This window comes from Meriones unguiculatus, chromosome 8 (assembly GCF_030254825.1).
Source record: "Meriones unguiculatus strain TT.TT164.6M chromosome 8, Bangor_MerUng_6.1, whole genome shotgun sequence".
Classification (NCBI taxonomy): domain Eukaryota; kingdom Metazoa; phylum Chordata; class Mammalia; order Rodentia; family Muridae; genus Meriones; species Meriones unguiculatus.
The window spans coordinates 25,578,988-25,591,496 of record NC_083356.1 but is presented as its reverse complement, the minus strand read 5'-3'; the positions used below and the strand labels follow the sequence as shown (position 1 = coordinate 25,591,496).

The window sequence follows — 12,509 nt, the reverse complement described above, 5'->3', positions numbered from 1 at the left end:
ACAAGTGTACGGTTTGTGCCTGTTGGCCTATTTGCTGGCGGCTGTCTCCTGAGCTAGCCATCCGTGCTCCACGGGGCTCGGCTCCCCTGATGCTGCTTCCCGACCACGTGTCCTCCCCGCTCTGCCCCTCCCTCCCCAGAGGTTATCTTGAAAGACCCATTACTTAAGCAGTTCTTAGCCATGAGACTTCCTGGTTTTCCAGACCTGTCTTGATACTAAGTTATGCACAGGCTCTGAAGAGTCTTCAAAAAAAACCTATAAAATCTCAGATAACAATCCCTGACAAAAGGCTACCTCAAAGCTCAGGTGCCAAAGCTCCAGATTAACGTTAGATACCACAGTCTAGCTAAAATTCTGCTACAGGCAGCCAGTCCCTGAGCAACAGTGTGACAGGACCCAGGTCATTGCCAGCCCTTCCCGGCCACCTCTTCCAGAAAGGGGACATGGGACCACAGAGAGATGGGGTCAGAACCGGCAGAGCTGAAAGGGACTGTGGAAGTGGATGAGAGACATAGGCTTCCAGCCTCGCTCTCACTGGCAAGAGCAGTTGCAACAGGCTTGGTGTTGCCTCTACCCCCTGAGTGTCCATACTGTGTACCACGTGCCCAGTTTACGCAGTGCTAGGGATGGAGCCCAGAGCCTTGTGTGTGGTAAGGAAGCACTCCACCTGCAAACCCTAAGGGTGTCACACTTTATGTCACACTCTTCCGTAGAGCCAAGCACAAGTCACCTGCCAGGGGCACGTTCTCAGGATGCTGGGTCACGGGTTCTCGGCGGGAGGCCTGACCAGCAAGAATAACGCATAGTTCAGCCTAAGTTCAACCTGGGTGGCTGGTCCTTGTGTGCACCAAAGGCCCCATAGCATATCCACCTGTCGTTTGAGTTTGCCCTGTGCCTGTTTCTGACACAGGTTGAGGTATAAGCCTGCAACCAGTGGCCTTTGGTGCTTATCCAAACCCTGATGAAGGTCAAATAGCCCCTCCTGACAGAGTCAACAATGGTGCATAGAGCCTCAGTGTTGCCAGGGGTTCTGGGCATGGACTCCTGGAGTATAGCAACACACATCCCCAGGTCCAAGGACGTGGCCTCACACCTGTCTGGTTCTATGCAGAAGGCTTTTTTTTTTTTAGATTATTTATTTATTATGTATAGAGTGCTCTGCCTGGATGTATGCCTGCACACCAGAAGAGGGCATTAGATCATCTTATAGATGGTTGTGAGCAACCATGTGGCTGCTGGGAATTGAACTCAGGCCCTCTGGAAGATCAGTCAGTGCTCCTAACCTCTGAGCCATCTCTCCAGCCCCCAGAAGGCGATTCTTGATCAAAGATCAGAGGAAAGAGAAAAAGTGGATTTTGTGCAACCGTCTGTCTTTCTGTCCCCTCTGTGACACCAGCAGTATGCAATTCGGACTACTGTTCTGGAGAGCTTTCTATGAGGATATTCAGCCTTAACCCAGCCCTGTTCCTGCCCCAGTCAACCATGGAGTGGAGCAGGTACCAGACATGGCCACTAGGCAGAACCCCAAGAACCTCCTGCCCCTTTTACTATGTGGGCCAAGTAAGGCAGCCCTTGTCAGACCTTAGATCCACAGTCCTCAGTCCTGGACTTGCCACCTCCAGAGTTTGGTGTCGTCAGCTCCTGTTGGTGGAAGCCTGAAAGACTGGGCAAACTGGTGTCTGGAATGGCCTGGGGCTGTAACAGATGTTTCATGTATATGGGAACAGGGTGACGGACAGACTAGAAGAATTTTGAACTATAGGTAGAATGTTGTTAAAGAAAAAAATTAGTAGGGTATGGTACACACAGCCATAATCCCATCATTCTGAAGACTGGGACAGGAGGATGGACAGTTTGAGGTCAGCCCGAGCAATAGAATGAATTCAGAGAGACGGAGGAAGTTAATCCACGACACTTATTAAGGTAGCAAGGCAGACTCCCAGCAAGCACAGGGCCCACCCGAGTGGGATTGTGTGGGAGCAGGGGGTGGGGGTGGGGGAGTGAAATGGGGGTTTGGTCTCAATCCTCCCCAATTCAATCCTTGGTTTAGAGTCAAGGAATACAAGAGTCAGTGGGTGGAAAAGCTAAAGAGAAAACATGAGGATGCAGGGGACTCTGGCAGGCCAGGGTCCTTAGATGTTATTATCTAAAGGATACAGATGAGGAACCTGGTCAGCTATGGAGTGAAGTCTCTTGATAAACCGACACAGCGGGGTCCAGAGGAAGTACCCAGGAAGTCCAGGTTTCAGAGACAAACTAAGTGATGGTTAAGCCATGAGTTCTTGTCACTTTAATGGTGATTCCAGTGAGGACTCAGGAAGAAAGGAGACAGAGCGTGGCGCGGCCATGATCTGGGAAAGCACGGTCAGCAAATACTCCGGGAGGCTGCAGCGTGGAGGAACGCTGCTGAGGCTGGAGGAAACGTTACCTTTGTTACAAAGGGGAGAAGGACTTGATCTCATTCTGTTCCTGTCCTGGTGGTCTTAGAACTTGCCCTCGAAGAATTCGATACCCAGCTATGACTGAGCACTGTGTTGCAGGCATGGATTGACCCTTCTGAACGCTTCCAGCAGAATGGAGAAAGGAAAAAGGATTCAAAAGTAGATCTTTCTTTCATCAGAAGGGAAGTAGAACTTTAAAATGTGCAAAACTTCTCCAACTACTTGTTGAAGGAATGGGAAGGCCTGGGATCAAGAGTGTGGGGCCTGATGGAGTCCTGCTACACCATCAGCCAGGGACCATCCATTCCCAAAAAGGAAGAACAACCACAGAAGCATTGACGAGATCACCCGATAGCCCAGTTTCCAAGGCCTTAGGGACAAAATGATTTCAGATGTGGGGGAGAGGAGGGAACAGGGGTGCTGCTGCTCACTGGATTTTGTATTGCGTAGCTGGCTGCCTACGCCACACACTGCACCCCTCAGCTGCCTGGGTGGTCTCCCCAAGCCTCTGTGCCGTGTGTTCAGAGATGCTGTAATGGCATGACTGTCTCTGCTCACACTTCTGAGGGTCCCCAAGAACTTTTAGAACCAGGCAGACCCACTGTGGGACCCAGATCAGAAGGTCTCCAATACAGAAATGCCCCACAGAGATGGGGGGGTTAGCTGTATCTGAGACCCCAGACCACCATTGCTGCTTACAGCTTGAATGTGGACAGCCTGAGCCTCAGGCATAGACCTACTGAAGAGCTGGGTATCTCCAAAGATAATCCATGCAGCAAGACAGAGCACAGAGCCATGGAAACATCCCAGACACCTTCCCTTGCCTTGGGATATCAGCAACCCTACAATGAGCACAACAGGGCTGGTCTAGCAAGTCTGGCGTCCAGTTCCATTCTTCACCCAGAAGAGATCCAGGGCTGAGTAAAACAAAGCAAGCTCGCTGTTACCCTCTAGGAGTTCCCCTGGTTTCCCTGCCCTCTGCTGGGAGGGCAGAACAGTTTGAAACGCGTTCCCTCCCCACCAACGTCCGAGAAAGACTGTGTACACAGGACAAATAGAAGTGTGTACTTATTCTTCATCCCCAGCAGGCCCGGGCCTTGCTGCTCTTCGTGGGACAGAGAGAAAACACGTCTGAGTTTACAGACAAGCCGCTGTGCAAAAAGTGGCTTTCTTGGTAATGCCAAGAAAGAGAGGAAGGCACCAACGTACTCCTCTGGCGGGCTGAGCACAGCCTGCAGGGGCCCAGGGGTTTTGGTCCCACCCAGCTGAGCCCACACTAAAGTAATGGGTCCTATACTTGCTGCCTTAGCGAGGGTTACTTTTACTGTGATGAAACGCCACGACCAAGAGAAACTTGGGGAAGAAAAAGATGTATTTCACGTATACGGCCACACCGTAGTTCGTCACTGAAGGAAGCTAGGGTGGGAACTCAGTGATTTGTTCCTTTTCCTATTGTGGTCATGCTACATACATCTTTCTCTTTTCGCTATTACTTGTCTCTGCGTTGATGTGGGAGCCAAAGCCTAGGTTTTATCCTCTCTGCCTATCGAGGGAGCATAGGGAGAAAGCATTGAGAAGGTAAATACAGATGGAAACCAGCAAGATCGAGGCCTCAGGGACACAACAGCAGTGGCCCACTGCCTTCAGTCTTCTGCCTCCCATTATCCCCCACCAATGCCACCAGACTATGAATCCATCAAAGGGCAAACCTACTGGTTAAGTCAGAAACCCTGCCATCTAACTGTTTGCAAATATCACTGTGCAAACACCCCAAGCTGAGCTTTACTAACACTCCAGGGCATTTCCTAACCTAATCCAATTAACAATCAAAACCAACCACCACACTCCCTAATAATTGTTTGGGTTAGAGAAATCCCAGTGTTGGTATTCATTCATGTAACCAGGAAACATTTATTGGGTAATTGTGGTGTCCAGATTGCTGGAGCTGAGCCTTTCGGATGACTCAGCACTTGCCTGGCAAGCCTGAGGACCTCCTTTCCATTTCCAGTAACCTGCCTAAAGGTGAAAGGACAAAGCCACTTCCACAAAGTAGCCCCCTGACCTCCACACGGCCACAGCAGTCCCCTGCTTGACACATTGATAATAAATAATTTTTACTATGAACAGATTGTGGAAGCTGTGTTTGAATTCTAGGAAGGGCCGATTTGAAATAAGAATTTTTAAGAAAGCCATTTCCTCTACATTTTCACACTTGCTGTTACAAAGCCAAGAATGCCCTCCCATTAATTACTGTGCATTCACTGATGGTCACAGCTCTCTTTTGTCACTTACAAGGTGACTTTATGTGCCCCATATGCCACCAGCACTCATTTCAATACAAATAGGCTGACTGCTACTTGGGGGCTGCTCACCTCCAGCATAGATTTGAAGTTCCAAATTTATCGCGTATGAAGTTCAAACACAGACCCACAGCATCCAGAGCCATGGTCGGTCCTTCCCTTTCCGACCTGTCCCTACAGATGAGCCCTCCATCCTCAGCCCTTCAGGGACACAGCATTGCCTTAGAGGGAAGGGACGTGACATCAGCCTTCTAGGATCAATGGCCCTAGACTTGGGCTGAATCATGAGGGAGACGCTGAGCACAAAGCCAGTCACGCTCCACCTGTTTAACTTAAGTTCAACTGTGGGCGATTTTGCCTTGTGCCCATCAGGCTGTGCCCTGCTGTGGGAACCACGGCACTAGGGCTGCACCGTGTCCTTGGTGATGCCATTTTACAAGTAGCGCTTGCCTCCGCCCTGACTGTAAATGCAGAGGCACGAGTATCAAAAACCAGCACTTACCAAACACCCCAGAGTGAGGGAAGGTACGGCAGCTTCACCCAGACCCCATAAAGAGGAGGACACCCAAGCCTGCCAGGTGACAGCTCTAACTGTCCTCTAATTATTGGGTGTGGGCACCAAACCAGCAGTTTCCAGAGACTGACCCCAGAACTTTAGCTCAGTGCCTCCTGCTTGACTTGAATCCCCTAAAGTGCTATCTGCCTGTCCATATTTCTGTCCACTCTTTTGGACCTGGTCTTGCGCCTCCAGGTCCTCCAACCCTAAAGCTTGCTTCTGCAGCATCCAGCAGCTCTCCAGCTGGGTTTGTTACTCTGCCAGTCAACAACCTGCTTCCAGGGAGTCCCCTTTGAATTCTTCTAACTCTTCAGCACTTAGCCCTTCTATAGCCATGGTGTGGCCCATCAGCAGGCAGATAGATAGATAGATAGATAGATAGATAGATAGATAGATAGATAGACAGATAGACAAATTATAGCTAATGAAATTTACTTACCTTGTGATCCTATTGCCATTCAGTAAGTTCTGGCCTTGAATAAAGACACCTACCTACACATCATACATTTTTGGTGTGTCACTGTGTGTCACCTTTTTGAACAACTTGTCAGTTGTCCTGGCCAATGTTGGGAGGGACAGTGAGGTTCCTTCATGACTACCCACGACCAGGGGAGGGGGAGGGGACACGATACAAAGGAAGCAGTAGATCAGGCTGGCTGGGTGGAGCTTTTCTGTTTCCTTTCACAGTAGCTTGCTGCCCTTGCCCCCACCCCCGCCCCCACCCCCACTGACCACCTGATCAGCTGTGCCTTCTGTCCCACTGGCAGCTGCTTCAGGAAGCTCTAATTGCAACACCCTGAATTCCACCTTTATTTGTCCTGTGGCCCTGGGCTGACAGAAGGCAGGCCAGCCATGCAGCGTGACGCACAGCCCTGACACCTACTGATCACGGTCTTAGACAACATTTTGTTATCTGAGCCTGCTATGTGGAGGTTTATTTTACTCTCTTCATTCCTTATATATTTACCTTAAACCCAATTGCCAAAAACGTCTTGCTGGTTTCAAGAGGCTATTTAAAGCTCTGGGGCCTTCTGTAGTTTGGGTTTAGGTTTTGTTTTTGTTGCTTACTTTGGTAAATGGTCTCACCAAGTAGCTCTTTCTAGCCTGGAACTTTCTATATATAGACCAGGCTGGCCTCCAACTCACAGAAATTCCCGTCTCTGCCTCCTAAGAGCTTCAAGATATGTTACAAGCATATGCATTTTCAAGATAAATTGTTTTCATTTGAGTAGATGTTATCATGACAAGTGGCTGCTGTCAGCAAAATAAACAGTTCTTGCCTCAGATGAACAAAAGAGATGGCTTCTTCTGGAGCCAAATATGAGCGGTGATGGCCCAGAACATAGTTTTAGGTCTCCCCCAAATGTCATGGTCCAATGAAGTAAGACAGAGGAAGTCATAAAACAACACACTTTTCGAAAACATCTTTGGGTACATCAAGCAGGTGCTTACAGACACATATGGAGAACCGCTCCAGGCCACAGGTGTGGTCTGATAGCATTCTTAGCCTATTGGTGGGTGGAAACTCGGGTCTGCTCCTACATCCCAAAGGATTTTCCTATTGCTCACAAAAGATGTTAGGGTTAGGTCATTTCAGCAATAATGGTTCCTGGAGGAGCCAAAAATGCCCTAAGGTAATTTAGCTCTGAAGTAGTAACATTCCTGGCTTTCCATGCCACTGCGGTTCTAATCAGGCAGCCTTTGCCGGCAGCTTCTTTCCAGGAATTCTCATTCTTGCTGGTCAGTCTCCCCCAGAACATTTCACCAATTATCCCATAATTATATGGTTTTTATAGACAGCAGACTGTGTGTTGTGTGTGTTAGGAATTGTAGAAAAGATGTAGAGGTTACAGAGGTTACACGCGGGTCCACAGATCACACCACGAGATTGGTTCCACGCGGGAGGTTTATTAGGTGAAGGGGGTTACAGAGAGGGAGGTAGATAGAGATAGAGAGAGAGACAGAGAGAGGGAGAGAGAGAGAGAGACAGACAGACAGACAGACAGAGGAAGAAGGAAGGAGAGAGAGAGAGAAGAAGCGAGAAGGAGGACAAGGGGAGGGGCCCCAGTTCTCTTATAGCATGATCCAGAGCATGCGCAGGTGGTTCCAGGTGGTCAGCAGGTGGTCTGGGTGTCTTTCCAAATGCCTGATACCCGCCCAGTTGCCAGGCCCCAGGGGCTGCCTGTAGAAATGCCTGCTTGCTGATCCCAACATTCCCCCCTTTTTCTATAATTAAAAATAGGGAGCTTGGGCTGCCTTTTATAAGGTAAGTTAAAGTATATAAATTTAGGCTCATTGGAAGCAGCTCTTGGTTGTCATGTAAGAGGTTGAGAGGGGAATAGCAACAAATGGTCAGGTTGTAAGGTTAAGAATAAGAGAAGTCTCTGCAAGCAGGCATTTCTACAGGCAGCCCCTGGGGCCTGACATACCAGGTAACAGGCATTTGGAAAGACACCCAGACCACCTGCTGACCACCTGAAACCACTTGCGCATGCTCTGGACCACCCTATAAGAGAACTGGGGCCCCTCCCCTTGTGTTGCTTCTTCTCTCTCTCCTCCTTCTCGCTTCTTCTTCTCTCTCTCTCCTTCTCTTTCTCTGTCTGTCTGTCTGTCTGTCTCTCCCTCTCTCTCTCTCTCTCTCTCTCTCTATCTATCTATCTACCTCCCTCTCTGTAACCCCCCTCTACCTAATAAACCTCCTGCGTGGAACCAATCTCGTGGTGTGATCTGTGGACCTGCATGTAACCTCTACATCTTTCTACAATTCCTAAGAGTGTGTTGTACTCATTCATGGTAAATTGTTACGTATGTGCAATAAAATAGTCTTTATGGTGGGCTGGAGAGATGCCTCAGCAGTTAAGAGCGCTGACTGCTCTTCCAGAAGGCGTGGGTTCAATTCCCAGCACCCCAGCACCTGGTGCCTCACAACCATTTGTGACACCAGTCCCAGGGAATCCGATGTCCTTTTCTGTCCTCAAGGGCACTGTACACATATGTACATCTTATATGTACATATAAGGCGCAGGCAGAACACCCATACACATAAAATAAAGGTTAGAACATACCTTCTTCATTGTGGTACATGGTTTACAATAAGCAAGCTGGACATGACATCACGGAGTTTTTCTTGACTTCTACACACCCATTAACCAAGAAAGCACCTGCTTTATGCAATAAAATTTGAGAGGAAGTTTATATTAAACACTCCTCTCATTAGAAGATGGAATCAGTCCGGTCCTGCGGGTGTCACGTGGCAGAGTGACATCACCTCCTGAGACTCCAAAGCCAAGGCTGTAAGGAATGCTGAGGCTTCAGCTATGCTCCCGGTGGGGTCCCACGCACTAAGGAAAGCCCGCAGCCTGAGGACAGTCGGCCTCACTGCAGAGAAGACAGAAAGCAGGCCACCAGCTAACGACCGTCACAGGCTGGCCAGCGGCTGGTCTGCGGTGGTTGTCTCTGGAGTCAGCTGGAGTTAGTGGTATCCAGGAAGGGCTAAGCTGTCCCCTTCAGTGTGTCTATGAGGGTACCAAGCAAGTCCTGAGCAGAAGGACGGGGAACTACTACTCAGCTGAAACTGGGCTGAGACTCAGAGCCAAAGAAAGCGTCCTCTGGGCTTCCCAGACACAACCCCACCCCTCATGGCCTCCAAACACCCTGGAAAGAACTGCTCTGTGGCTTTTCACTCCCTGGAGGAAGCGGAAACCAAGAGGCATGTATGTGGGAAACACGGGTCCCCAAGCCCTGGGCCAAAGCAAAGACTAATGCACTAAAATCTGGCTTGCCTGAAGCTTTACAACAAATAGATAAATAAGTCCAGGTCAAAAAGATCAGCCACTTATTCAAGCTCAGCTACCAGCACTGGGACTGATAGCAAACCCCTGTGTTTCTAAACCCCGAGGCCAGGCTAGGCCAGGGCACTCTCATGTTGGGAAATGACTCACTCCCACAGGAGGCTGCTGAGGGCATCCAGGTATCCAGAGGTGGTATCCAAAGCCAGCCTGATTAATACTGGTGGCTCTGCTGCATGCACAGCTGGCCTTTTGATCCCCAAGGCACTCTTCTTCCATCCCAGTATGAAGACATCTTACAGATTTTGAAGCAGATTGACCTGGAAGAAAGCCCCGCAACACAAGTTCAGACCTCCTGCTGGGCCAACCAAGGGGGCCTGTGTAGGAACAGCTGTGAGGCCTCTAAGATTTAAAAAACAAACAAACGAAAAGCAGCTATCTTGGAATGGAAAAAGCCAACCAGCTCCCTGAGCAGTGTGTGTGTGAATCCATTGTGGGCCCTAACTTAGCTCTCCATTCTCTGAGAGCTGTGGATTCTTCATGGTTAGGGAGTAATGCATGCTACTGCCACTAGAGGGCACCTGGGATCCCCGGTTGGGCAAATGGGGAAAGGAAAAGAAGGCTCAGAGGCAGGAGGAAGGGAAGTGGGGTGCCAGAGCTGGGGTAATGAGGTCTGTGGAAGGGCCTCTAGAAGAGGGACGGGGAAAGGTGACCAGCAGGAAGAAGACAGGACACGATATAGGGGATAAAAGGGCCTGGGAACTGAGTCAAGAAGAAACCAGGAGGCTCACAGAGGTCACCTGAGGGGAGAGGACAAATAGAAACCAGACACCATCTAACGGGGTGGAGAATCCAGAGACCCTGTTTCTTATGAGTTCTGCCTTTCCAGAGCCGTTATTGAGGAGACCAAGCTCCCGTAGGAGGCCGGAGGTCACACATACCACACAAGGGTGAGGAGAGAGACCCTTTGCAGAGATCTGTGCTGGCCCCCTTCTTCTCTGGGACCCTGTGAAACCGGAACAGGAAACACATTGTTGTTAAGGAGCTGTGCTTGTTAAATTGCCACACCCTACAAGAACAGGTTTCTATTTTGTTTAAGAATAAACCTAATGCACCCTACGAAACTGTATGACTATCCCTTGCCTTGCTGAACTCATGACCCCATGATGTATGATTGCTCTTTGCCTTGCAAAGTATGTTTTCAGGACACCTTGATCTACACCCATGACCACCCCAGAATATGTAGCTTCTTGCTTTTACTCTTAGCTTTCATCGTATTTTTTCCTAATTATCTTGTTCCTGTAAAGACACTTAAAGCTGTTTTCTATTAACTTTATGGCTCTTCCCCCCAAAAAGGAACCTCAAGAAGCCAGAGTGGGTCTGTTCTCTAAAACCACGGCTTAGGGTGAAATAGCCCGTTTGGTCAGTCCCGGATGCACCTTTAAATTAAGCTTGCTTTGATGGGACAATCGTGGATTTGGTCTTTCTCCTCGAATATCTAGGTTTAACAATACACAAGTAAAAAGGCTTGCTTTACTTAATTGCTTGTTTTAATTTCATTTGACCATGGAGATTTGAGTCGGTAGTCTTCCTCCTCCCATTTTTGATATCAGCAATTCTTAGACCTGTTGGGTGGAGGTAGGGGACCACGAACCTGCCCATAGAAGGACATGAAATACAGTGTCTGCTGCGCCCCTCCCCCTCTGCGGGGGCACGTGCATGAGTGTGCACATACTCACATACCTCAGTTCCCCATCTGAATATGTTTTTGTGTGGGTGCCTCAGTTTCCCCAACTGAATACATTTTGTGTGTGTCCTCAGTTTCCCCATCTGAATGTGTTCTGGTGGCTCATGCTGAGGAGCTTCTGGTACAATGGATGACACAGAGTGACAGGGCTCAGTGAAAAGCAGGAAGTGCTGTCTGTACTGTCCTCAGAACGAAGCATCTGTCTCTTCCACGTCAGTGGGCCTAGTGACAAGATCACTCCATGACTCTTTTTGAGTAAGGCTCTGGAGCTGACGCCTTATCTAAACTTCAGCTTCTGTTACTTGCGGCCAACCACAGTCCCGAAATATCAACTAGAAAATTCCAGAAACAATTTTGGAGATTCTGGCTAAACCGCCCTAGCCATAGCCTCAGTGAGGTTAGGCCAGAGATCTCAGGCCAGATGGGAATTGGAGTCTTGGAGGAATGCGGTATGACCCCATCAGGTATGGAGAGTGGTCAAGGCAATCAGGTGTGGAAGGTGAACGGGGCAAAGGGGGATGTGAGGGGGTTTTGTTTTGTTTTTGTTGTTGTTGTTGTTTTTTCGAGACAGGGTTTTGCCTGCACCACTACACCCGGCTCATGTTGCAGTTTTTTTTATTGCATATGTATGGGTTTCTTGCTTGCATGTATGTTTGTATACCACGTTTGTCTGGTGCCATGGAGGCCAAAAGAGGGAGTTGGATTCCCTGGAACTGGAGTTACGGATGGTTGGGAGCTGCGGTGTGTATGCTGGGGATAAAACGCAGGTCCCCTAGAAGAGCCGCAAGCACTCTTAAAGGCTGAGCTGTCTCTCCAGGCCCCTGGTTCATGTTCTGACATATGTTTTCATGTGCCGTGGCTGTGAGTTCATGTCACCTCTGCCACAGAGCAGCATGCCCTTCTGGGTGATTGCCACACATCCTTGGCCTGGTCATTCCCATTTGGCTCGGAATAAGCTCTCTTCCAAATTCCTTTAAAGCAGAATGGTTTTATAACTGATACAAGACAGTGACACACCTCTGGCCAAGTCCTCAGGTCTGACTCTCACTTCTGCAAAGCTTTTGTGTGACACTTGTGACTCTATCCCAAGCTCTGTGGCTCTGGGAACTTCCTGTAAGGACTTCCCTCATTTCTATACCCACTGCAGGGCCTTTTTGCACAGGCTATTCCTAATCTTGGTGCTGAAGTAGCCTACAGCTCATTTCCTTACCTTTCTGATGTCCTTCCTGTCCCTAGGTGAGCCCCCTGGGACCAGGGGAAGACCTAGAACCTTACTGTGCACATAGGAGCTCTTTGTCTCACGAACTCAAGCCTCTTGTGTGTACTTTAAATGAAAATGATACGGTCGAGGGGTCTTGATCGAGTTCGTTTTCCCTGCCTATAAAAAAGGCAAGAAAATCTCAAGTGCAACAGGTAGCAGTGGAGAAATTTCAAACAGCACACACGGAGCAGATAGAATCAGCAGCTGAAGGAGGGTGTTTATTGGGGGTGAGGAGACAAGCGCACGTCGCAGACACGTGGATAAAAGCCCTCTGCTTTGCAGAGTAGGAGTCTGGCTCATTTAGGGTTAGTCGGTTTGAAGAGAGATAAGATGTTTGAATGGCCCACAACTGCTCTGTAATTTCCTAATCTGGCCCGGAACTTGTTGAGCCAGTCTGCTAGTTGGAGACAAAAGCC

General features: G+C 49.1%; 2 long non-coding RNA genes across 2 annotated transcripts; both read right to left on the bottom strand.

The window, feature by feature from the left end:
* Positions 1-1,925: 1,925 nt before the first annotated feature.
* Positions 1,926-5,858, bottom strand: LOC132656002 (uncharacterized). The gene is made up of 3 exons (XR_009593959.1): positions 5,737-5,858; positions 2,158-2,563; positions 1,926-2,040 (listed from the first exon to the last, which is right to left on the bottom strand). It is a non-coding gene; the product is annotated as an uncharacterized LOC132656002 (long non-coding RNA).
* A 2,520-nt stretch (positions 5,859-8,378) lies between these two features.
* On the bottom strand, positions 8,379-10,382 carry LOC132655813 (uncharacterized). The gene is made up of 3 exons (XR_009593684.1): positions 10,027-10,382; positions 9,239-9,405; positions 8,379-8,675 (listed from the first exon to the last, which is right to left on the bottom strand). It is a non-coding gene; the product is annotated as an uncharacterized LOC132655813 (long non-coding RNA).
* Between the last annotated feature and the right edge of the window lie 2,127 nt (positions 10,383-12,509).